The following is a 25553-nucleotide window of genomic DNA, read 5'->3' as shown; positions in this document are numbered from 1 at the left end:
TTTCATAAATTTTATACAAACATTACATCAGGTTTCTAACAGTGAAATCAGTCTGTGTATGTTAGCCAATGCGTTCTATGTGTGCTATACGTCAACGTTTAGCCTATATGCTTAGCCTCTATCAATACGGAAGCACACTGCTAACTTTCTAAACATTGATATTGCTAATCATGTTAAACACAAATCAGGGCAGGTGTCCGGATTCCGGTCCACCGACTTCCATGCACCCGGTGGCTGCTCCGAACGCGGATTTCTTTTTTTTCATCCGAGCCCCAAAAACCCTTTGCAGCAGAGAAGTACCTCCTCGCATGCGCATTGTTCCGGACGGGTCCTCCATACAGGAAGCCCTGACCCCTCCTGACGGAGTTCTTCCTCTCTCGTCCTGCTCGGCATCCTTCCCACAGTCGCCATCTGGTGGGTCTGCAGAGGAACTGCCAGCCTCAAAGCATCACTTTTTTTTTTTTTTCTACCGCAGGCTCTAGTGAAGACAAACACCACAGTAGGTCCTAGACGGGGCAATGAAATCACGGCATCCCGTAGGAAGCACTTCTACAATATATACAACATTTTAAACATTGTACAAATGATGTTTAAAACCCTGGCTGTCTAAATAACTCCTGTGTTGCCGTTTTGCCGCGCAAGCACGTATGAGTATCAGGGTTTATATTATATATAATATATATATATTATATATATATATACACACACACATAACCAAGAGAAAACATGCATTGACGCATAGACCCTTTTATACACATATATGTAGTTAGGCTGTCTCCCTGGCCTCAAGGTCTGTGATTCACTGGCACCCAGGAAATGTCTCCGTTCGGGCCTATAAGACAAAGAAGACATGAGATTTCGCTTTCCCCCTCCTCCCTGTGCGCGCGGAGGGGCGATTTCAGGTTAGGGCTGAAATGGTGTGTGTGTGGTGTGTGTGTTGTGTGTGTGTGTGGTGGTGTGTGTGTGTGTGTGTGTGTGTGTGTGTGTGTGCCTGCGGACATCGACCCACCCTGCGCCACGCCATCGTGCCCCCAGAAGCCTCGTGTAGGCCTGCGGCGCCTCCTGTACCGGGCGTCCGCCCAGTCCTCGTCACCCTCCCAATACCGCCCCATCTTCCGTTTTCCTCGTGTTCGGCAAGCAGTAGAATGTCTTTTTATAATTTTTATAAAGGCACCTGTTGTGCCTATGATACAGTCTATTCTGTACAGTCCAGGTGTCCTAATAAAGTGTTCAAGAACGTTTCTTGTCTTCATGAACAACCATCGTTTTATACATACACACTTGTTTCATAAATTTATACAAACATTACATCAGGTTTCTAACAGTGAAATCAGTCTGTGTATGTTAGCCAATGCGTTCTATACGTCAACGTTTAGCCTATATGCTTAGCCTCTATCAATACGGAAGCACACTGCTAACTTTCTAAACATTGATATTGCTAATCATGTTAAACACAAATCAGGGCAGGTGTCCGGATTCCGGTCCACCGACTTACATGCACCCGGTGGCTGCTCCTAACGCGGATTTCTTTTTTTTCATCCGAGCCCCAAAAACCCTTTGCAGCAGAGAAGTACCTCCTCGCATGCGCATTGTTCCGGACGGGTCCTCCATACAGGAAGCCCTGACCCCTCCTGACGGAGTTCTTCCTCTCTCGTCCTGCTCGGCATCCTTCCCACAGTCGCCATCTGGTGGGTCTGCAGAGGAACTGCCAGCCTCGAAGCATCACTTTTTTTTTTTTTTCCACCGCAGGCTCTAGTGAAGACAAACACCACAGTAGGTCCTAGACGGGGCAATGAAATCACGGCATCCCGTAGGAAGCACTTTACAATATATACAACATTTTAAACTTGTACAAATGATGTTTAAAACCCTGGCTGTCTAAATAACTCCTGTGTTGCCGTTTTGCCGCGCAAGCACGTATGAGTATCAGGGTTTATATATACTATATAATATATATATATATATATATATATACACACACACATAACCAAGAAAACATGCATTGACGCATAGACCCTTTTATACACATATATGTAGTTTAGGCTGTCTCCCTGGCCTCAAGGTCTGTGATTCACTGGCACCCAGGAAATGTCTCCGTTGGGCCTATAAGACAAAGAAGACATGAGATTTCGCTTTACCCCCTCCTCCCTGTGCGCACGGAGGGGCGATTTCAGGTTAGGGCTGAAATGGTGTGTGTGTGTGTGTTGTGTGTGTGTGTGTGTGTGTGTGTGTGTGTGTGTGTGTGTGTGTGTGTGTGTGTGTGTGTGCCTGCGGACATCGACCCACCCTGCGCCACGCCATCGTGCCCCCAGAAGCCTCGTGTAGGCCTGCGGCGCCTCCTGTACCGGGCGTCCGCCCAGTCCTCGTCACCCTCCCAATACCGCCCCATCTTCCCGTTTTCCTCGTGTTCGGCAAGCAGTAGAATGTCTTTTTATAATTTTTATAAAGGCACCTGTTGTGCCTATGATACAGTCTATTCTGTACAGTCCAGGTGTCCTAATAAAGTGTTCAAGAACGTTTCTTGTCTTCATGAACAACCATCGTTTTATATATACACACTTGTTTCATAAATTTATACAAACATTACATCAGGTTTCTAACAGTGAAATCAGTCTGTGTATGTTAGCCAATGCGTTCTATACGTCAACGTTTAGCCTATATGCTTAGCCTCTATCAATACGGAAGCACACTGCTAACTTTCTAAACATTGATATTGCTAATCATGTTAAACACAAATCAGGGCAGGTGTCCGGATTCCGGTCCACCGACTTACATGCACCCGGTGGCTGCTCCTAACGCGGATTTCTTTTTTTTCATCCGAGCCCCAAAAACCCTTTGCAGCAGAGAAGTACCTCCTCGCATGCGCATTGTTCCGGACGGGTCGTCCATACAGGAAGCCCTGACCCCTCCTGACGGAGTTCTTCCTCTCTCGTCCTGCTCGGCATACTTCCCACAGTCGCCATCTGGTGGGTCTGCAGAGGTACTGCCAGCCTCGAAGCATCAATTTTTTTTTTTCCACCGCAGGCTCTAGTGAAGACAAACACCACAGTAGGTCCTAGACGGGGCAAGGAAATCACGGCAACCCGTAGGAAGCACTTCTACAATGTATACAAAATTTTAAACATTGTACAAATGATGTTTAAAACCCTGGCTGTCTAAATAACTCCTGTGTTGCCGTTTTGCCGTGCAAGCACGTATGAGTCTCAGGGTTTATATATATATATATTTATATATACACACACATAACCAAGAAAACATGCATTGAGGCATAGACCCTTTTTTACACATATATGTAATTTAGTCTGTCTCCCTGTTCTCAAGGTCTGTGATTCATTGGCCTCCAGGAGATTTCTCCGTTCGGGCCTGTAAGACAAAGAAGACATGAGATTTCGCTTTCCCCCTCGTCCCCGTGCGCGCGGAGGGGCGATTTCGGGTGAGGGCTGGAATGGTGTGTGTGTGCCTGCGGACATCGACCCACCCCTGCGCCACGCCATCGCGCCCCCAGAAGCCTCGTGTAGGCCTGCGGCGCCCCCTGTACCGGGCGTCCGCCCAGTCCTCATCATCCTCCCAATACCGCCCCATCTTCCCGTTTTCCTCGTGTTTGGCAAGCAGCAGAATGTCTTTTTATAATTTTTATAAAGGCACCTGTTGTGCCTATTATACAAAGTCTATTCTGTACAGTCCAGGTGTCCTATTAAAGTGTTCAAGAACGTTTCTTGTCTTCATGAACAACCATCGTTTTATATATACACACTTGTTTCATAAATTTATACAAACATTACATCAGGTTTCTAACAGTGAAATCAGTCTGTGTATGTTAGCCAATGCGTTCTATTTGTGCTATACGTCAACGTTTAGGCTATATGCTTAGCCTCTATCAATACGGAAGCACACTGCTAACTTTCTAAACATTGATATTGTTAATCATGTTAAACACAAATCAGGGCAGGTGTCCGGATTCCGGTCCACCGACTTCCATGCACCCGGTGGCTGCTCCGAACGCGGATTTCTTTTTTTTCATCCGAGCCCCAAAAACCCTTTGCAGCAGAGAAGTACCTCCTCGCATGCGCATTGTTCCGGACGGGTCGTCCATACAGGAAGCCCTGACCCCTCCTGACGGAGTTCTTCCTCTCTCATCCTGCTTGGCATCCTTCCCACAGTCGCCATCTGGTGGGTCTGCAGAGGTACTGCCAACCTCGAAGCATCACTTTTTTTTTTTTCCACCGCAGGCTCTAGTGAAGACAAACACCACAGTAGGTCCTAGACGGGGCAAGGAAATCACGGCAACCCGTAGGAAGCACTTCTACAATGTATACAAAATTTTAAACATTGTACAAATGATGTTTAAAACCCTGGCTGTCTAAATAACTCCTGTGTTGCCGTTTTGCCGCGCAAGCACGTATGAGTCTCAGGGTTTATATATATATATATTTATATATAATATATATATATATATATATATATATATTTTTTTTTTATAAAAACACACACAAAATCAAGAAAACATGCATTGACGCATAGACCCTTTTTTACACATATATGTAATTTAGTCTGTCTCCCTGGCCTCAAGGTCTGTGATTCACTGGCACCCAGGAAATGTCTCCGTTCGGGCCTATAAGACAAAGAAGATATGAGATTTCGCTTTCCCCCTCCTCCCTGTGCGCGCGAGGGGCGATTTCGGGTTAGGGCTGGAATGGTGTGTGTGTGTGTGTGCCTGCGGACATCGACCCACCCTGCGCCACGCCATCGTGCCCCCAGAAGCCTCGTGTAGGCCTGCGGCGCCTCCTGTACCGGGCGTCCGCCCAGTCCTCGTCACCCTCCCAATACCGCTCCATCTTCCCGTTTTCCTCGTGTTCGGCAAGCAGCAGAATGTCTTTTTATAATTTTTATAAAGGCACCTGTTGTGCCTATGATACAGTCTATTCTGTACAGTCCAGGTGTCCTAATCAAGTGTTCAAGATCGTTTCTTCTTCATGAACAACCATCGTTTTATATATACACACTTGTTTCATAAACTTATATGAAAACATTACATCAGGTTTCTAACAATGAAATCAGTCTGTGTATGTTAGCCAACACGATCTATGTGTGCTATACGTCAACGTTTAGGCTATATGCTGAGCCTCTATCAATACGGAAGCACACTGCGAACTTTCTAAACATTGATATTGCTAATCATGTTAAACACAAATCAGGGCAGGTGGCCAGATTCCGGTCCACCGACTTACATGCACCCGGCGGCTGCTACTAACGCGGATTTCTTTTTTTTATATCCGAGGCCCAAAAACCCTTTGCAGCAGAGAAGTACCTCCTCGCATGCGCATTGTTCCGGACGGGTCCTCCATACAGGAAGCCCTGACCCCTCCTGACGGAGTTTTTCCTCTCTTGTCCTGCTCGGCATCCTTCCCACAGTCGCCATCTGGTGGGTCTGCAGAGGTACTGCCAGCCTCGAAGCATCACTTTTTTTTTTTTCCACCGCAGGCTCTAGTGAAGACAAACACCACAGTAGGTCCTAGACGGGGCAAGGAAATCACGGCAACCCGTAGGAAGCACTTCTACAATGTATACAAAATTTTAAACATTGTACAAATGATGTTTAAAACCCTGGCTGTCTAAATAACTCCTGTGTTGCCGTTTTGCCGTGCAAGCACGTATGAGTCTCAGGGTTTATATATATATATATATATATATATTTATAAATACACACACATAACCAAGAAAACATGCATTGATGCATAGACCCTTTTTTACACATATATGTAATTTAGTCTGTCTCCCTGGCCTCAAGGTCTGTGATTCATTGGCCCCTAGGAGATGTCTCCGTTCGGGGCTGTAAGACAAAGAAGACATGAGATTTCGCGTTCCCCCTCGTCCCCGTGCGCGCGGAGGGGCGATTTCGGGTGAGGGCTGGAATGGTGTGTGTGTGCCTGCGGACATCGACCCACCCCTGCGCCACACCATCGCGCCCCCAGAAGCCTCGTGTAGGCCTGCGGCGCCTCCTGTACGGGCGTGCACCCAGTCCTCATCATCCTCCCAATACCGCCCCATCTTCCCGTTTTCCTCGTGTTTGGCAAGCAGCGGAATGTCTTTTTATAATTTTCATAAAGGCACCTGTTGTGCCTATGATACAGTCTATTCTGTACAGTCCAGGTGTCCTAATATAGTGTTCAAGAACGTTTCTTGTCTTCATGAACAACCATCATTTTATATATACACACTTGTTTCATAAATTTATACAAACATTACATCAGGTTTCTAACAATGAAATCAGTCAGTGTATGTTAGCCAACTCGTTCTATGTGTGCTATACGTCAACGTTTAGGCTACATGCTGAGCCTCTGTCAATACGGAAGCACACTGCGAACTTTCTAAACATTGATATTGCTAATCATGTCAAACAAAAATCAGGGCAGGTGGCCGGATTCCGGTCCACCGACTTACATGCACCCGGTGGCTGCTACTAACGCGGAGAATCCAACACTTAGGGAGCGCGGGCATGAACCAGGCATGGTATCCGTTTGAAGGTTTTTCCAAAGCAGGCTTCCAGCGCAAAAGTTGTGTTGCCTGAATGAATGACAACCGTGACCTCCGCACTGGTTGTGCTGGCTGTATGATAGACAACCATGACTTCCAAACTTAGCGTGCGCGGGCATGAACCAGTTATGGTATCCGATGGGAAGACACACCCAAGAGGGCTTCCAGCTTACTGGTTGTGCTGGATGGATAAAAGGCAGCCATGACTTCAACAACAAGGGTGCACTGACATGAACAAGGCATTGTATGCGGGTGAAGGACACCCGCAAGCGGGCTTGCAGCACAACGGTTGTGCTGCATGGATAAAAGGCAACCATGACTTCCAGACTGGTTGTGCTGGCTGGTTGAAATACAACCATGACTTCCACACTTGGGGTGCGCGGGCATGAACCAGGCATGGTCTGCGGGTGAAGGACACCCGAATAAGCGCTTGCAGCGCAATGGTTGTAATGGATCGATGATGAAAGGCAACCATGACTTCCACACTTAGGGTGCGCGGGCATGAACAGGCATGGTATGCGGGTGAAGGACACCGGCAAGCAGGCTTGCAGCGCAATGGTTGTGCTGGCTGGATGAATGACACCCGTGACATCCACACTGGTTGTGCTGGCTAGATGAATGACAACCATGATTTCCACACTTAAGGTTCGCGGGCATGAACCAGGTATGGTATGCGGGTGAAGGACATCCGCAAGCGGGCTTCTAGCCCACTTGTTGTGCTGGCTGGATGAATGACAACCATGATTTCTACACTTAAAGTGCACGGGCATGAACCAGGCATGGTATTCGGGTGATGGACACCCACAAGCGGGCTTCCAGCGCACTGGTTGGAATGGATGGACGAATGACAACAATGACTTCCAAACTTAGCCTGCGCGGGCATGAACCAGGCATGGTATGCGGCTGAAAGACACCCAAAAGCGGGACTGTAGCGCAATGGTTGTCATGGATGGATGAAAGGCCACAATGACTTCCACACTGGCTGTGCTGGCTGGATGAATAACAACCATGACTTCCACACTTGGGGTGCGCGGGCATGAACCAGGCATGGTATGCGGCTGAAGGACACACGAAAGCGGGCTTGCAGCGCAATGGTTGTAATAGGTGAATGAAAGGCCACCGTGAGTTCCACACTGGCTGTGCTGGCTGGATGAATGACAACCATGATTTCTAAACTTAGGGTGCACTGGCATGAACCAGGCATGGTATTCGGGTGATGGACACCCACAAGCGGGCTTCCAGCGCACTGGTTGTGCTGGATGGATGAAAGGCAACCATGACTTCCACACTTGGGGTGCGCGGTCATGAACCAGGCATGGTATGCGATGGGTAGACGCAACCAAGAGGGCTACCAGCGCACTTGTTGTACTGGATGGAAGAATGACAACCATGACTTCCAAACTTAACGTGCGCGGGCATGAACCAGGCATGGTATGCGATGGGAAGACGCACCAAGAGGGCTTCCAGCGCACTGGTTGTGCTGGATGGATGAAAGGCAACCATGACTTCCACACTTGGGGTGCGCGGGCATGAACCAGGCATGGTATGGGGGGGGGGGGAACGCACACAAGCGGGTTTCCAGCGCACTGGTTGTGCTGGCTGGATGAATGACAACCATGACTTTCAAACTTAGCGTGCGCGGGCATGAACCAGGCATGGAATGCAATGGGAAGACAAACCCAAGAGGGCTTTCAGAGAACTGGTTGTGCTAGATGATGAAAGGCAACCATGACTTCCAAACTTAGGGTGCATGGACATGAACCAGGCATGGTATGCAGGTGAAGGACACCCGCAAGTGTGCTTGCAGTGCAACGGTTTTGCTGGATTGATGAAAGGCAACCATGACTTTCACACTTAGGGCGACGGGAATGAACAACGCATGTGAGGTGGGTGAAGGACACCCGCAAGCGGCCTTCTAGCCCACTTGTTGTGCTGGCTGGATGAATGACAACCATGGCTTCCACGCTTAAAGTGCACGGGCACCAACCAGGCCTGGTATTCGGGTGATGGACACCCACAAGCTGGCTTCCAGCGCACTGGTTGGAATGGATGGATGAATGACAACCATGACTTCCAAACTTAGCGTGCGCGGCAGTGAACCAGGAATGGTATGCGATGGGAAGACTACCCAAGAGGGCTTCCAGCGCACTGGTTGTGCTAGATGGATGAAAGGCAACCATGCCTTCCACACTTAGGGTGCACGGACATGAACCAGGCATGGTATGCGGGTCAAGGACACCCGCAAGTGTGCTTGCAGTGCAACGGTTTTGCTGGATTGATGAAAGGCAACCATGACGTTCACACTTAGGGCGATGGGAATGAACAACGCATGTTATGCGGAAGAAGGACACCCGCAAGCGGGCTTCTCGCGCACTTGTTGTGCTGGCTGGATGAATGACAACCATCACTTCCACACGTGGGGTGGCGGGCATGAACCAGGCATGGTATGCGGCTGAAGGACACCCTCAAGCGGGCGAAGGACACCCGCAAGCAGGCTTGCAGCGCAATGGTTGTGCTGGATGGATGAAGGGCAACCATGTCTTCCACACTTAGGATGTGCGGGCATGAACCAGGCATGGTATGCTCGGGGGGGAACGAACCCAAGCGGGCTTCCAGCGCACTGGTTGTGCTGGCTGGATGAATGACAACCATGACTTTCAAACTTAGCGTGCGCGGGGGCATGAACCAGGCATGGAATGGGATGGGAAGACAAACCCAAGAGGGCTTCCAGAGAACTGGTTGTGCTAGATGAATGAAAGGCAACCATGACTTTCACACTTAGGGCGACGGGAATGGACAACGCATGTTATGCAGAAGAAGGACACCCGTAAGCGGGCTTCTCGCGCACTTGTTGTGCTGGCTGGATGAATGACAACCATGACTTCCATACTTCGGGTGCAAGGACATGAACCAGGCATGGTATGCGGGTGAAGGACACTGCAAGAGGGCTTGCAGCGCAACGTTTGTGCTGGCTGGATGAAATGCAACCATGACTTCCACACTTAGTGCGCAAGGCATGGAACAACGCATGTTATGCAGGTGAGGTGAAGGAAACCCGCAAGCGGGCTTCTAGCGCACTTGTGCTGGCTGGATGATTGACAACCATGACTTCCACACTTGGGGTGCGCGGCATGAACCAGGCATGGTATGCGATGGGTAGACGCAACCAAGAGGGCTACAGCGCACTTGTTGTACTGGATGGAAGAAGAACAACCATGACTCCAAACTTAACGTGCGCGGGCATGAACCAGGCATGGTATGCGATGGGAAGACGCACCAAGAGGGCTTCCAGCGCACTGGTTGTGCTGGCTGGATGAAAGGAAACCATGACTTCCACACTTGGGGTGCGCGGGCATGAACCAGGCATGGTATGCTTGGGGGGGAACGCACCCAAGCGGGCTTCCTGCGCACTGGTTGTGCTGGCGGGATGAATGACAACCATGACTTTCAAACTTAGCGTGGCGCATGCATGAAACCAGGCATGGAATGCAATGGGAAGACAACCCAAGAGAGCTTCCAGAGAACTGGTTGTGCTAGATGGATGAAAGGCAACCGTGACTTCCACACTTAGGGTGCATGGACATGAACAGGCATGGTATGCAGGTGAAGGACACCCGCAAGCGTGTTTGCAGTGCAACGGATGTGCTGGATGGATGAAAGCAAACCATGACTTTCACACTTAGGGCGACGGGAATGAACAACGCATGTGATGTGGGTGAAGGACGGCCGCAAGCGGCTTCTCGCGCACTTGTTGTGCTGGCTGGATGAATGACAACCATGACTTCCATACTTCGGGTTTGCATGCAAGGACATGAACCAGGCATGGTATGCGGGTGGGTGAAGGACACTGCAAGAGGGCTTGCAGCGCAACGTTTTGCTGCTGACCTGGATGAAATGCAACCATGACTTCCACACTTAGTGCGCAAAGGACATGAACAACGCATGTTATGCAGGTGAAGGAAACCCGCAAGCGGGCTTCTAGCGCACTTGTGCTGGCTGGATGATTGACAACCATGACTTCCACACTTGGGGTGCGCGGGCATGAACAGGCATGGTATGCGATGGGTAGACGCAACCAAGAGGGCTACCAGCGCACTTGTTGTACTGGATGGAAGAAGAACAACCATGACTTCCAAACTTAACGTGCGCGGGCATGAACCAGGCATGGTATGCGATGGGAAGACGCACCAAGAGGGCTTCCAGCGCACTGGTTGTGCTGGCTGGATGAAAGGAAACCATGACTTCCACACTTGGGGTGCGCGGGCATGAACCAGGCATGGTATGCTTGGGGGGGAACGCACCCAAGCGGGCTTCCTGCGCACTGGTTGTGCTGGCGGGATGAATGACAACCATGACTTTCAAACTTAGCGTGCGCGGGCATGAACCAGGCATGGAATGCAATGGGAAGACAAACCCAAGAGAGCTTCCAGAGAACTGGTTGTGCTCGATGGATGAAAGGCAACCGTGACTTCCACACTTAGGGTGCATGGACATGAACCAGGCATGGTATGCAGGTGAAGGACACCCGCAAGCGTGTTTGCAGTGCAACGGATGTGCTGGATGGATGAAAGGCAACCATGACTTTCACACTTAGGGCGACGGGAATGAACAACGCATGTGATGTGGGTGAAGGACGACCGCAAGCGGGCTTCTAGCCCACTTGTTGTGCTGGCTGGATGAATGACAACCATGGCTTCCACACTTTGGGTGCGCGGGCATGAACCAGGCATGGTATGCGGCTGAAGGACACCCAAAAGCGGGATTGCAGCGCAATGGTTGTAATAGGTGAATGAAAGGCCACCGTGAGTTCCACACTGGCTGTGCTGGCTGGATGAATGACAACCATGATTTCTAAAATTAGGATGCACTGGCATGAACCAGGCATGGTATTCGGGTGAAGGACACCCGCAAGCGGGCTTCCAGCGCACTGGTTGTACTGGATGGATGAATGACAACCATGACTTCCAAACTTAGCGTCCACGGGCATGAACAAGGCATGGTATGCGATGGGAAGACGCACCCAAGAGGGCTCCCAGCGCACTGGTTGTGCTGGATGCATGAAAGGCAACCATGACTTCCACAATTAGGGTGCATGGACATGAACCAGGCATGATATGCAGGTGAAGGACACCCGCAAGCGGGCTTGCAGCGCACTTGTTGTGCTGGCTGGATGAATGATAACAATGGCTTCCACACTTGGGGTGCGCGGGCATGAACCAGGCATGGTATGCGGCTGAAAGACACCCGAAAGCGGGATTGTAGCGCAATGTTGTCATAGATGGATGAAAGGCCACAATGACTTCCACACTGGCTGTGCTGGCTGGATGAATAACAACCATGACTTCCACACTTGGGGTGCGCGGGCATGAACCAGGCATGGTATGCGGCTGAAGGACACCCGAAAGCGGGCTTGCAGCACACTGGTTGTGCTGGCTGGATAAAAGACAACCATGACTTCCATACCTAGGGTGCACGTGCATGAACCAGGCAAGGTATGCGGCTGAAGGACACACGAAAGCGCGCTTGCACCGCAATGGTTATAATAGGTGGATGAAAGGCCACCGTGAGTTCCACACTGGCTGTGTTGGCTGGATGAATAACAACCATGATTTCCACACTTGGGGTGTGCGGGCATGAACCAGGCATGGAATGCAGCTGAAGGACACCTGAAAGCGGGTTTGCAGCGCACTGGTTGTGCTGGCTGGGTGAAAGGCAACCATGACTTCCACACTTGGGGTGCACGTCATGAACCAGGCATGGTATGCGATGGGTAGACGCAACCAAGAGGGCTACCAGCGCACTTGTTGTACTGGATGGAAGAATGTCAACCATGACTTCCAAACTTAGCGTGGGCGGGCATGAACAAGGCATGGTATGCGATGGGAAGACGCACCCAAGAGGGCTCCCAGCGCACTGGTTGTGCTGGATGGATGAAAGGCAACCATGACTTCCACACTTCGGGTGCACGGACATGAACCAGTCATGGTATGCGGGTCAAGGACACCCGCAAGTGTGCTTGCAGTGCAACGGTTTTGCTGGATTGATGAAAGGCAACCAGGACTTTCACACTTAGGGCGACGGGAATGAACAACGCATGTTATGCGGAAGAAGGACACCCGCAAGCGGACTTCTCGCGCACTTGTTGTGCTGGCTGGATGATTGACAACCATGACTTCCACACGTGGGGTGTGCGGTCATGAACCAGGCATGGTATGCGGCTGAAGGACACACGAAAGCGGGCTTGCAGCGCAATATTTGTAATAGGTGAATGAAAGGCCACCGTGAGTTCCACACTGGCTCTGCTGGCTGTATGAATGACAACCATGATTTCTAAACTTAGGGTGCACTGGAATGAACCAGGCATGGTATTCGGGTGATGGACACCCGCAAGCGGGCTTCCAGCGCACTGGTTGTACTGGATGGATGAATGACAACAATGACTTCCAAACTTAGCGTGCGCGGGCATGAACAAGGCATGGTATGCGATGGGAAGACGCACCCAAGAGGGCTCCAGCGCACTGGTTGTGCTGGATGGATGAAAGGGAACCATGACTTCCACAATTAGGGTGCATGGACATGAACCAGGCATGGTATGCGGCTGAAGGACACACGAAAGCGGGCTTGCACCGCAATGGTTATAATAGGTGGATGAAAGGCCACCGTGAGTTCCACACTGGCTGTGCTGGCTGGATGAATAACAACCATGATTTCCACACTTGGGGTGCGCGGGCATGAACCAGGCATGGTATGCAGCTGAAGGACACCTGAAAGCGGGCTTGCAGCGCACTGGTTGTGCTGGCTGGATGAAAGGCAACCATTACTTCCACACTTAGGGTGCATGGACATGAACCAGGCATGGTATGCAGGTGAAGGACACCCGCAAGGGTGCTTGCAGTGCAACGGTTGTGCTTGATGGATGAAAGGGAACCATGACTTTCACACTAAGGGCGACGGGAATGAACATAGCATGTGATGTGGGTGAAGGACACCCGCAAGCGGGCTTCTAGCGCACTTGTGCTGGCTGGATGAATGACAACCTTGACTTCCACACTTGGGGTACGCGGGCATGAACCAGGCATGGTATGCGGCTGAAGGACACCCGAAAGCGGGCTTGCAGCGCAATGGTTGTCATGGATGGATGAAAGGCCACAATGACTTCCACACTGGCTGTGCTGGCTGGATGAATGACAACCATGGCTTCCACACTTGGGGTGCGCGGGCATGAACCAGGCATGGTATGCGGCTGAAGAACACTCGAAAGCGGGATTGCAGCGCAATGGTTGTAATGGATCGATGAAAGGCCACCATGACTTCCACACTGGCTGTGCTGGCTGGATGAATGACAACCATAAATTCTACACACAGGGTGCGTGGGCATGAACCAGGCATGGTATGCGGGAGATGGACACCCGCAAGCGGTCGTGCAGAGCTATGGTTGTGGTGGCTGGATGAAAGACAACCGTGACCTCCACACTTAGGGAGCGCAGGCATGAACCAAGCATGGTATGCGGTTGAAGGACACCACCAAGCGGGCTTCAAGCGCAATAGTTGTGTTGCCTGGATGAATGACAAATGTGACTTCCACACTGGTTGTGCTGGCTAGATGAATGACAACCATGACTGCCACACTTAGGGTGCGCGGGCATGAACCAGGCATGATATGCGGGTGAAGGACACCCGCAAGCAGGCTTGCAGCGCAATGGTTGTGCTGGCTGGATGAATGACAACCGTGACTTCCACACTGGTTGTGCTGGCTAGATGAATGACAACCATGATTTCCACACTTAAGGTGCGCGGGCATGAACCAGGTATGGGATGCGGGTGAAGGACTCACGCAAGCAGGCTTCCAGCGCACTGGTTGTGCTGGCTGGATGAATGACAACCATGACTTCCAGACTTAGGGTGCACGGACATGAACCAGGCATGGTATGCGGGTGAAGGACACCCACAAGCGGGCTTGCAGCGCAACGGTTGTGCTGAATGGATAAAAGGCAACCATGAATTCCACACTGGTTGGGCCTGCAATATGAATGACAACCATGACTTCCACACTTAAGGTGCACAGGCATGAACCAGGTATGGTATGCGGGTGGAGGACACCTTCAAGCAGACTTCCAGCGCACTGGTTGTGCTGGCTGGATGAATGACAACCATGACTTCCATACTGAGGGTGCGCGGTCATGAACCAGACATGTTATGCGGCTGAAGGACACCCGCATGCGGGATTGCAGCGCAATGGTTGTGCTAGATGGATGAAAGGCAACCATGACTTCCACACTTTGGGTGCACGGACATGAACCAGGCATGGTATGCGGGTGAAGGACACCCACAAGCGGGCTTGCAGCGCAACGGTTGTGCTGAGTGGATGAAAGGCAACCATGAATTACACACTGGTTGTGCTGGATGGTTGAAATACAACCATGACTTCCACACTTGGGGTGCGCGGGCATGAACCAGGCATGGTCTGCGGGTGAAGGACACCCGAATAAGCGCTTGCAGCGCAATGGTTGTAATGGATCGATGAAAGGCAACCATGACTTCCACACTTAGGGTGCGCGGGCATGAACCAGGCATGGCATGCGGGTGAAGGACACCCGCAAGCAGGCTTCCAGCGCAAGAGTTGTGCTGGCTGTATGAATGACAACCATGACTTCCAAACTTAGCGTGCGCGGGCATGAACCAGGCATGGTATCCGATGGGAAGACACACCCAAGAGGGCTTCCAGCTTACTGGTTGTGCTGGATGGATAAAAGGCAGCCATGACTTCAACAACAAGGGTGCACTGACATGAACAAGGCATTGTATGCGGGTGAAGGACACCCGCAAGCGGGCTTGCAGCACAACGGTTGTGCTGCATGGATAAAAGGCAACCATGACTTCCAGACTGGTTGTGCTGGCTGGTTGAAATACAACCATAACTTCCACACTTGGGGTGCGCGGGCATGAACCAGGCATGGTCTGCGGGTGAAGGACACCCGAATAAGCGCTTGCAGCGCAATGGTTGTAATGGATCGATGAAAGGCAACCATGACTTCCACACTTAGGGTGCGCGGGCATGAACCAGGCATGGTATGCGGGTGAAGGACACCCATAAGCGGGCTTGCAGCACAACGGTTGTGCTGAATGGATAAAAGGCAACCATGAATTCCACACTGGTTGTGATGGATGGATAAAAGGCAACCATGACTTCCAGACTGGTTGTTCTGGCTGGTTGAATGACAACCATGACTTCCACACTTCAGGTGCGCGGGCATGAACCAGGTATGGTATGCGGGTGAAGGACACCCGCAAGCGGGCTTCCAGCGTACTGGTTGTGCTGGCTGGATGAATGACAACCATGACTTCCATACTTAGGGTGCGCGGTCATGAACCAGGCATGGTATGGGGCTGAAGGACACCCGCATGCGGGATTGCAGCGCAATGGTTGTGCTGGATGGATGAAAGGCCACCATGAATTCCACACTGGTTGTGCTGGATCGATGAAAGGCAACCATGACTTCCACACTTAGGGTGTGCGGGCATGAACCAGGCATGGTATGCGGGTGAAGGACACCCACAAGCGGGCTTGCAGCGCAACGGTTGTGCTGAATGGATAAAAGGCAACCATGACTTCCAGACTGGTTGTTCTGGCTGGTTGAATGACAACCATGACTTTCACACTTCAGGTGCGCGGGCATGAACCAGGTATGGTATGCGGGTGAAGGACACCCGCAAGCGGGCTTCCAGCGTACTGGTTGTGCTGGCTGGATGAATGACAACCATGACTTCCATACTTAGGGTGCGCGGTCATGAACCAGGCATGGTATGGGAATGAAGGACACCCGCATGCGGGATTGCAGCGCAATGGTTTTGCTGGATGGATGAAAGGCCACCATGAATTCCACACTGGTTGTGCTGGATGGATGAAAGGCAACCATGACTTCCACACTTCGGGTGCACGGACATGAATCAGGCATGGTATTCGGGTGAAGGACACCCACAAGCGGAATTGCAGCGCCACGGTTGTGCTGAATGGATGAAAGGCAACCATGAATTCCACACTGGTTGTACTGGATGGATGAATGACAACCATGAATTCAACACCAAGGGTGCACGGACATGAACCAGGCATGGTATGCGGGTGAAGGACACCCGCAAGCGGGCTTGCAGCACAACGGTTGTGCTGCATGGATGTAAGGCAACCATGACTTCCACACTGGCTGTGCTGGTTGGATGAATGACAACCTTAAATTCTACACTCAGGGTGCGTGGGCATGAACCAGGCATGGAATGCGGGTGATAGACACCCGCAAGCGTCGTGCAGAGCTATGGTTGTGGTGGCTGGAAAAAGACCACCGTGAACCTCCACACTTCGGGAGCGCCGGGCATGAACCAAGCATGGTATGCGGTTGAAGGACCACCCCAAGCGGGCTTCGAGCGCAATAGTTGTGTTGCCTGGATTAATGACAACCGTGACTTCCGCACTGGTTGTGCTCACTGAATGATTGACAACCGTGACTTCCGCATGGTTGTGCTGGCTGGATGAAGGCAACCATGACTTCCACACTTCGGGTGCACGGACATGAATCAGGCATGGTATTCGGGTGAAGGACACCCACAAGCGGAATTGCAGCGCCACGGTTGTGCTGAATGGATGAAAGGCAACCATGAATTCCACACTGGTTGTACTGGATGGATGAATGACAACCATGAATTCAACACCAAGGGTGCACGGACATGAACCAGGCATGGTATGCGGTGAAGGACACCCCCAAGCGGGCTTGCAGCACAACGGTTGTGCTGCATGGATGAAAGGCAACCATGACTTCCACACTGGCTGTGCTGGTTGGATGAATGACAACCTTAAATTCTACACTCAGGGTGCGTGGGCATGAACCAGGCATGGAATGCGGGTGATAGACACCCGCAAGCGGTCGTGCAGAGCTATGGTTGTGGTGGCTGGAAAAAGACAACCGTGACCTCCACACTTCGGGAGCGCGGGCATGAACCAAGCATGGTATGCGGTTGAAGGACACCCCCAAGCGGGCTTCGAGCGCAATAGTTGTGTTGCCTGGATGAATGACAACCGTGACTTCCGCACTGGTTGTGCTCACTGAATGATTGACAACCGTGACTTCCGCATGGTTGTGCTGGCTGGATGAAAGGCAACCATGACTTCCACACTTAGGGTGTGCGGGCATGATCCAGGCATGGTATGCAGGGGGAACGCACCCAAGCGGGCTTCCAGCGCACTAGTTGAATGACTACCATGACTTCCACTCTTAGAGCACACGGGCATGAACAACGCATGTTACGCGGAAGAAGGACACCTGTGTGTGGGTTTTCAACGCGCAGGTTGTGGTGGCTGGATGAATGACAACCTTGACTTCCGCACTGGTTATGCTGGATGGATGAATGACAACCATGACTTCCACACTTAGGGAGCGCGGGCATGAACCAGGCATGGTATACGTTTGAAGGACTTCCCCAAGCAGGCTTCCAGCAAAATAGTTGTGTTGCCTGGATGAATGAAAACCGTGACTTCCACACTGGTTATGCTGGGTAGATGAAAGGCAACCATGACTTCCACACTTAAGGTGCGCGGGCATGAACCAGGCATGGTATGCGGGTGAAGGACACCCGCAAGCAGGCTTGCAGCGCAATGGTTGTGCTGGCTGGATGAATGACAACCATGACTTCCACACTGGTTGTGCTGGCTAGATGAATGACAAACAGGATTTCCACACTTAAGGTGCGCGGGCATGAACCAGGTATGGTATGCGGGTGAAGGACACCCGCAAGCAGGCTTCCAGCGCACTGGTTGTGATGGCTGGATGAATGACAACCATGACTTCCATACTTAGGGTGAACGGTCATGAACCAGGCATGGTATGCGCGTGAAGGACACCCCCAAGCGGGCTTCCAGCCCAATAGTTGGGTTGCCTGGATGAATGACAACCGTGACTTCCGCACTGGTTGTGCTGGCTGAATGAATGACAACCGTGGCTTCCGCACTGCTTGTGCTGGCTGAATGAAAGGAAACCATGACTTCCACACTTAGGGTGCGCGGGCATGAACCAGGCATGGTATGCTAGGGGGGGAACGCACCCAAGCGGGCTTCCAAAGAACTGGTTGTGCTGGCTGTATGAATGACAACCATGACTTCCAAACTTAGCCTGCGCGGGCATGAACCAGGCATGGTATCCGATGGGAACACACCCAAGAGGGCTTCCAGCTTACTGGTTGTGCTGGATGGATAAAAGGCAGCCATGACTTTAACAACAAGGGTGCACGGACATGAACAAGGCTTGTATGCGGGTGAAGGACACCCGCAAGCGGGCTTAAAGCACAACGGTTGCTGCATGGATGAAAGGCAACCATGACTTCCAGACTGGTTGTGCTGGGGTTGAAATACATCCATACTTCCACACTTGGGGTGCGCGGTCATGACCAGCATGGTCTGCGGGTGAAGGACACCCAAATGCGCGCTTGCAGCGCAATGGTTGTAATCGATCGATGAAAGGCCACCATGACTTCCACACTGGCTGTGCTGGCTGGATGAATGACAACCATAAATTCTACACTCAGGTAGCGTGGGCATGAGCCAGGCATGGTATGCGGGGGTGATGGACCCCGCAAGCGTTCGTGCAGAGCTATGGTGGTGGTGGCTGGATGAAGACAACCGTGACCTCCACACTTAGGGATTGCGGGCATGAACCAGGAATGGTATGCAGGGGGAACGCACCCAAGCGGGCTTCCAGCGAACTAGTTGAATGACTACCACGACTTCCACTCTTAGAGCACACGGGCATGAACAACGCATGTTATGCGGAAGAAGGACCCTTGTGTGTGGGCTTTCAGCGCGCAGGTTGTGGTGGTTGGATGAATGACAACCTTGACTTCTGCACTGGTTATGCTGAATGGATGAATGACAACCATGACTTCCACACTTTGTGAGCGCGGTATTGAACCAGGCATGGTATCCGTTTGAAGGACTTCCCCAAGCAGGCTTCCAGCGAAATAGTTGTGTTGCCTGGATGTATGAAAACCGTGACTTCCGCACTGGTTATGCTGGCTAGATGAAAGGCAACCATGACTTCCACACTTAGGGTGCGCGGGCATGAACCAGGCATGGTATGCGGGTGAAGGACACCCGCAAGCAGACTTGCAGCGCAATGGTTGTGCTGGCTGTATGAATGACACCCGTGACTTCCACACCGGTTGTGCTGGCTAGATGAATGACAACCATGATTTCCACACTTAAGGTGCGCGGGCATGAGCCAGGTATGGTATGCGGGTGAAGGACATCCGCAAGAGGGCTTCCAGCTTGCTGGTTGTGCTGGATGGATAAAAGGCAGCCATGACTTAAACAACAAAGGTGCACGGACATGAACATGGCATTGTATGCGGATGAAGGACACCCACAAGCGGGCTTGCAGCGCAATGGTTGTGTTGGCTGGATGAATGACAACCGTGACTTCCACACTGGTTGTGCTAACTAGATGAATGACAACCATGATTTCCACACTTAAGGTGCGCGGGCATGAACCAGGTATGGTATGCGGGTGAAGGACATCCGCAAGCGGGCTTCTAGCCCACTTGTTGTGCTGGCTGGATGAATGACAACCATGGCTTCCACACTTTGGGTGCGCAGGCATGAACCAGGCATGGTATGCGGCTGAAAGACACCCAAAAGCGGGACTGTAGCGCAATGGTTGTCATGGATGGATGAAAGGCCACAATGACTTCCACACTGGCTGTGCTGGCTGGATGAATAACAACCATGACTTCCACACTTGGGGTGCGCGGGCATGAACCAGGCATGGTATGCGGCTGAAGGACACACGAAAGCGGGCTTGCAGCGCAATGGTTGTAATAGGTGAATGAAAGGCCACCGTGAGTTCCACACTGGCTGTGCTGGCTGGATGAATGACAACCATGATTTCTAAACTTAGGGTGCACTGGCATGAACCAGGCATGGTATTCGGGTGATGGACACCCGCAAGCGGGCTTCCAGCGCACTGGTTGTGCTGGTTGGACAAAAGGAAACCATGACTTCCACACTTGGGGTGCGCGGTCATGAACCAGGCATGGTATGCGATGGGTAGACGCACCAAGAGGGCTACCAGCGCACTTGTTGTACTGGATGGAAGAATGACAACCGTGACTTCCAAACTTAACGTGCGCGGGCATGAACCAGGCATGGTATGCGATGGGAAGACGCACCAAGAGGGCTTCCAGCGCACTGGTTGTGCTGGATGGATGAAAGGCAACCATGACTTCCACACTTGGGCTGCGCGGGCATGAACCAGGCATGGTATGCTTGGGCGGGAACGCACACAAGCGGGTTTCCAGCGCACTGGTTGTGCTGGCTGGATGAATGACAACCGTGACTTTCAAACTTAGCATGTGCGGGCATGAACCAGGCATGGAATGCAATGGGAAGACAAACCCAAGAGGGCTTTCAGAGAACTGGTTGTGCTAGATGGATGAAAGGCAACCATGACTTCCACACTTAGGGTGCATGGACATGAACCAGGCATGGTATGCAGGTGAAGGACACCCGCAAGCGTGTTTGTGTTGCAACGGTTGTGCTGGATGGATGAAAGGCAACCATGACTTTCACACTTAGGGCGACGGTAATGAACAACGCATGTGAGGTGGGTGAAGGACACCCGCAAGCGGCCTTCTAGCCCACTTGTTGTGCTGGCTGGATGAATGACAACCATGACTTCCACACTTGGGGTGCGCGGGCATGAACCAGGCATGGTATGCGATGGGTAGACGCAACCAAGAGGGCTACCAGCGCACTTGTTGTACTGGATGGAAGAATGACAACCATGACTTCCAAACTTAACGTGCGCGGGCATGAACCAGGCATGGTATGCGATGGGAAGACGCACCAAGAGGGCTTCCAGCGCACTGGTTGTGCTGGATGGATGAAAGGCAACCATGACTTCCACACTTGGGGGCGCGGGCATGAACCAGGCATGGTATGCTTGGGGGGGAACGCACCCAAGCGGGCTTCCTGCGCACTGGTTGTGGTGGCTGGATGAATGACAACCATGACTTTCAAACTTAGCGTGCGCGGGCATGAACCAGGCATGGTATGCGATGGGAAGACGCACCCAAGAGGGCTCCCAGCCCACTGGTTGTGCTGGATGGATGAAAGGCAACCATGACTTCCACACTTCGGGTGCACGGACATGAACCAGGCATGGTATGCGGGTGAAGGACACTGCAAGAGGGCTTGCAGCGCAATGTTTGTGCTGGCTGGATGAAATGCAACCATGACTTCCACACTTAGTGCGCAAAGGCATGAACAACGCGTGTTATGCAGGTGAAGGACACCCGCAAGCGGGCTTCTAGCGCACTTGTGCTGGCTGGATGAATGACAACAATGACTTCCACATTTGGGGTGCGCGGCCATGAACCAGGCATGGTATGCTTGGGGGGGAACGCACCCAAGCGGGCTTCCAGCGCACTGGTTGTGCTGGCTCAATGAATGACAACCATGACTTTCAAACTTAGCGTGCGCGGGCATGAACAAGGAATGGTATGCGATGGGAAGACGCACCCAAGAGGGTTCCAGCGCACTGGTTGTGCTAGATGATGAAAAGGCAACCATGACTTCCACCTTAGGGTGCACGGACATGAACCAGGCATAGTATGCGGGTCAAGGACACCCGCAAGTGTGCTTGCAGTGCAACGGTTTTGCTGGATTGATGAAAGGCAACCGTGACTTTCACACTAGGGCGACGCGGATGCCATGAACAACGCATGTTATGCGGAAGAAGGACACCCGCAAGCGGGCTTCTCGCGCACTGTTGTGCTGGCTGGATGAATGACAACCATGACTTCCACACGTCGGGGTGTGGCGGGCATGAACCAGGCATGGTATGCGGCTGAAGGACACACGAAAGCAGGATTGCAGCGCAATGGTTGTAATAGGTGAATGAAAGGCCACCGTGAGTTCCACCACTGGCTGTGTGGCTGGATGAATGACAACCATGATTTCTAAACTTAGGGTGCAACTGGCATGAACCAGGCATGGTATTCGGGTGATGGACCCCGCAAGCTGGCTTCCAGCGCACTGGTTGTACTGGATGGATGAATGACAACAATGATTCAAACTTAGCGTGCGCGGGCATGAACAAGGCATGGTATGCGATGGAAGACGCACCCAAGAGGGTCCCAGCGACACTGGTTGTGGGATGGAGAAAGGCAACAAGACTTCCACAAGTAGGGTGCCATGGAATGAAACCAGGCCATGGTATGCAGGTGGAAGGACACCCGCAAGCGGGCTTTCAGGCACACTTGTTGTGCTGGCTGGATGAATGATTAACAATGGTTCCACACTTGGGGTCCGCGGGCATGAACCAGGCATGGTATGCGGTTGAAAGACACCCAAAGCGGGATTGTAGCGCAATGGTTGTCAGGGATGGACCTGAAAGGGCCACAATGACGTCCACAGTGGCGGTGGATGGCTGGATTGAATAACAAACCATGGACTTCCCACTTGGGGTGCAGGCGGCATGAACCAGGCATGGTATGCGGCTGAAGGACACCCGAAAGCGGGCTGCAAACACACTGGTTGTGCTGGCTGGAGTGAAAGACAACCATGACTTCCATACCTAGGGTGCCGTGGATGAAACCAGGCATGGTATGCGGCTGAGGCTGGAAGGCACACGAAAGCGGGCTTGCACCGCAATGGTTATATAGGTGGATGAAAGGCCACCGTGAGTTCCACACTGGCTGTGCTGGCTGGAATGAATAACAACCATGATTTCCACACTTGGGTGCGCGGGCATGAACCAGGCATGGTATGCAGCTGAAGGACACCTGGAAAGCGGGCTTTGCAGCGCAAACTGGTTGTGCTGGATGAATGAAAGGCAACCATCACTTCCACACTTAGGGTGCATGGACATGAACCAGGCATGGTATGCAGGTGAAGGACAACCGAAAGTCGTGCTTGCAGTGCAACGGTTGTGCTTGGGGATGAAAGGGAACCATGACTTCACATAAGGGCGACGGGAATGAACAACGCATGTGATGTGGGTGAAGGACACCCGCAAGCGGGCTTCTAGCCCACTTTGTGGGGTTGGCTGGATGAATGACAACCATGGCTTCCACACTTGGTTGCGCCGGGCATGACCCGGCATGGTATGCGGCTGCTGAAGACACCCGAAAGCGGGATTGCCAGCGCAATGGTTGTCATGGATGGATGAATGCAAGGCCACCGTGGAGTTCCACACTCTCTGTGCTGGTGGATGAATGACAACCATGATTCTCACTTAAAGTGCACGGCATGAACCAGCTGGTATTCGGGTGATGGACACCCCACAAGCAGGCTTCCAGCGCCACTGTTTGGAGATGGATGGATGTTGAAAGACAACAATGACTTCCAAACTTAGCGTGCGCAGGCATGAACCAGGAATGGTATGCGATGGGAAGACGCACCCAAGAGGGCTTCCAGCGCACTGGTTGTGCTACATGAATGAAAGGCAACCATGACTTCCACACTTAGGGTGCACGGACATGAACCAGGCATGGTATGCGGGTCAAGGACACCCGCAAGTGTGCTTGCAGTGCAATGGTTTTGCTGGATTGATGAAAGGCAACCATGACTATCACACTTAGGGCGACGGGAATGAACAACGCATGTTATGCGGAAGAAGGACACCCGCAAGCGGGCTTCTCGCGCACTTGTTGTGCTGGCTGGATGAATGACAACCATGACTTCCACACGTGGGGTGTGTGGGCATGAACCAGGCATGGTATGCGGCTGAAGGACACACGAAAGCGGGCTTGCAGCGCAATGGTTGTAATAGGTGAATGAAAGGCCACCGTGAGTTCCACACTGGCTGTGATGGCTGGATGAATGACAACCATGATTTCTAAACTTAGGGTGCACTGGCATGAACCAGGCATGGTATTCGGGTGATGGACACCCGCAAGCGGGCTTCCAGCGCACTGGTTGTACTGGATGGATGAATGACAACCATGACTTCCAAACTTAGCGTGCGCGGGCATTAACAAGGCATGGTATGCGATGGGAAGACGCACTTAAGAGGGCTCCCAGCGCACTGATTGTGCTGGATGGATGAAAGGCAACCATGACTTCCACAATTAGGGTGCATGGACAGTAACCAGGCATGGTATGCAGGTGAAGGACACCCGCAAGCGGGCTTGCAGCACACTTGTTGTGCTGGCTGGATGAATGATAACAATGGCTTCCACACTTGGGGTCCGCGGGCATGAACCAGGCATGGTATGCGGCTGAAAGACACCCAAACGCGGATGTAGCGCAATGGTTGTCATGGATGGATGAAAGGCCACAATGACTTCCACACTGGCTGTGCTGGCTGGATGAATAACAACCATGACTTCCACACTTGGGGTGCGCGGGCATGAACCAGGCATGGTATGCGGCTGAAGGACACCCGAAAGCGGGCTTGCAACACAATGGTTGTGCTGGCTGGATGAAAGACAACCATGACTTCCATACCTAGGGTGCACGAGCATGAACCAGGCATGGTATGCGGCTGAAGGACACACGAAAGCGGGCTTGCAGCGCAATGGTTATAATAGGTGGATGAAAGGCCACCGTGAGTTCCACACTGGCTGTGCTGGCTGGATGAATGACAACCATGATTTCTAAACTTAGGGTGCACTGGCATGAACCAGGCATGGTATTCGGGTGATGGACACCCGCAAGCGGGCTTCCAGCGCACTGGTTGTACTGGATGGATGAATGACAACCATGACTTCCAAACTTAGCGTGCGCGGGCATGAACAAGGCATGGTATGCGATGGGAAGACGCACCCAAGAGGGCTCCCAGCGCACTGGTTGTGCTGGATGGATGAAAGGCAACCATGACTTCCACACTTCGGGTGCACGGACATGAACCAGGCATGGTATGCGGGTGAATGACACTGCAAGAGGGCTTGCAGCGCAACGTTTGTGCTGGCTGGATGAAATGCAACGATGACTTCCACACTTAGTGCGCAAAGGCATGAACAACGCATGTTATGCAGGT

General features: G+C 52.0%; 1 long non-coding RNA gene across 8 annotated transcripts; it reads right to left on the bottom strand.

Moving 5' to 3' along the window:
* Positions 1–769: 769 nt before the first annotated feature.
* On the bottom strand, positions 770–5734 carry LOC133496044 (uncharacterized). Of its 8 annotated transcripts, none has more exons than XR_009793703.1 (4): positions 5229–5731; positions 2774–4232; positions 1575–1752; positions 770–832 (listed from the first exon to the last, which is right to left on the bottom strand). It is a non-coding gene; the product is annotated as an uncharacterized LOC133496044 (long non-coding RNA). The 8 variants fall into 8 exon arrangements; XR_009793702.1 differs by having other exon boundaries at positions 771–832; positions 1496–1752; positions 5229–5732; XR_009793704.1 differs by lacking the exon at positions 770–832 and having other exon boundaries at positions 945–1752; positions 2774–3027; positions 4057–4232; positions 5229–5712.
* Between the last annotated feature and the right edge of the window lie 19819 nt (positions 5735–25553).

The sequence above is a fragment of the Syngnathoides biaculeatus genome, chromosome 22 (genome assembly GCF_019802595.1).
Source record: "Syngnathoides biaculeatus isolate LvHL_M chromosome 22, ASM1980259v1, whole genome shotgun sequence".
Taxonomy (NCBI): Eukaryota; Metazoa; Chordata; class Actinopteri; order Syngnathiformes; family Syngnathidae; genus Syngnathoides; species Syngnathoides biaculeatus.
The sequence above is the reverse complement of the archived record's forward strand: the minus strand, read 5'-3'. Positions and strand labels throughout refer to the sequence as shown.